Raw genomic sequence first — 2,051 nt, forward strand, 5'->3', positions numbered from 1 at the left:
CTATTCTTGTTTAAAACTGTTATTTACCTCATTTACTTTATCAATATTTCTCTTCCTTACCATTCTGTCATTTCCTCCTTACCCAGCTTAAATTCCACAAACTAGCATTGTAATCACTTCCTTGAATATATGCTCAACCTCCTTGCCTTACTCCTATTTCTTCATACTCGCTTGTCATAATCACAAAACTGATTGTATCTATCCCTTGACCTACCGTGTGCATGTATCCGCACAGATGAACATGGCTGGAGAAGAACACATAAATGGTCTCACTTTATTATTATTAATTTTACATATAAATTAAAACACAATTTCACATTTATGACCAGTAACTCAAGCCAATCATTACTTGTAGCTAACAATCATGTTGGAATTCTGTATTCCATTCACTCTCCCATGCCATTGTATGGCTGCTTAATATATTCCCTTCTCTTCTCAATTCTCTATCCTTTTAAGTTTTAACTGGTGACATTGTTTCCTATTTCCGTTGGAAAATGAACGCAATTATGAAGAGAGGTTCTGTATACTCCTATTATGACATCCACTCACATACCTGCACCTGTGCCATGTATGCTTCTTCATCTCCTCTCTTGTTAAATATATCAACTGCCTATCTTTCTACGTAAGGCCCACACCTTCCCACATATACTAGGTTTCAACAGAGGCCATTACTCTAGCAATTCTTCCTCCCTCTCCTGGTTCATACATTTTCTCTTTCCAGTAGTTATTTCTTTCATCAATATAAATATGCTATAATTAAAAAAAATAAAATTACAGTCTACGGCCATGCTACCCTGAACAAGCCCGATCCTATCTGATCTTGAAAACTAAGCAGGGCTGGGCCTGGTTAGTACTTGGATGGTAGACCACCTAGGAAGACCAGGTACTGTAGGTGTAAAACATAAAAAGATAAATAAAATAAAATAAATAAAAATAAAAAACAAGGGATCATAAACTGACAAGGTCCTTGTAATCTGTGAGGTGAACCAAGGTTTGCCTCGCCTAAAATATAAAAATAAAAAATAAAAAAATTGCAAACCTTTCTTGAGCCCACAGTTTTCTTTACCCACTCACTGCCATATTAACTTGTTCCTTCTTTTAACAAAATAGTCTCTGATTTCTCTCCTTTCACTTGTTCTTGAACTTACTCTAACCAGGTTTCCATCCATAATACTACTGCCCAATTACACTCCTGCCAAGATCAGTAATGACTTCACATTTATAAATTCAAAGATCAATCCTCAGCCCTCCTTAACCTAAAAAAGTCAATAGAGGAGAAAAAATTTTTGGCTTTTTAGCTCTACCTTATTGTGTGTATAGGGTGGGGTTTGGTACATTTGACTGGGTCAAGCTGCTCTCCTTGCGAGCATTTATCCAAGTGGTAAGCAGGGATCCAGGTTTCTTCTGTTTTACAACACTGCCATTTTAAACATCAAACCATGCAAGGTATTTTATGGCCTGGCTTAGAGCTGGAAAACCTTATCTCATTGCAAAAGCCCAGTTACAAATCCCAATGTAGCTGAACAGGAGGTTAAGAAAGGTTAAGTAAAATACATATATAGTCGGAAAGCAAGCGAGACAATATTCCAGTTGTAGCAAACAGCATGAACAATGAGCAGGACAAGAATGTCATATAGGCTAAGCAGATGGATTATTTTAGACAGTGGTAGTGCATACAGTTAAGTTGACAGGATATATCCAGATTATAGAGGTTTTGAAATTTAAGCAGAAATGCTGAGATTTAGCTGTGCCTTTAGAAATATGGTAGATTACATAGTTCACAGCTATCCATTCTGTCGCATGTGACTTGCCATGCCTTCCAGTGGGTAGAATTTATTTCCCTTTCTCATTCTTGGCAAATCATCTAAGCCTTAGTTAGTCTCCTTGCCTCCAACATGGAGGAAAATCATACTTAATCTCACATACCTATAAAACATAAATGTGATCACATGTTCAAACAACTTGTTTGATTCAGGTCATGGAATATAGTAGATGCTCCAAAATACTTGTGCTCTTATGAAGCAAGTTGTGGAGGAGCAAAGTACAGAAAC

At 36.8% G+C, this 2,051-nt stretch overlaps 1 pseudogene; it reads left to right on the top strand.

Moving 5' to 3' along the window:
- The first annotated feature begins 776 nt into the window (after positions 1 to 776).
- Positions 777 to 895, top strand: LOC120590589 (uncharacterized; annotated as a pseudogene).
- Positions 896 to 2,051: the final 1,156 nt, after the last annotated feature.

The sequence above is a fragment of the Pteropus medius genome, unplaced genomic scaffold (genome assembly GCF_902729225.1).
Source record: "Pteropus medius unplaced genomic scaffold, Ma_sr-lr_union100, whole genome shotgun sequence".
Classification (NCBI taxonomy): domain Eukaryota; kingdom Metazoa; phylum Chordata; class Mammalia; order Chiroptera; family Pteropodidae; genus Pteropus; species Pteropus medius.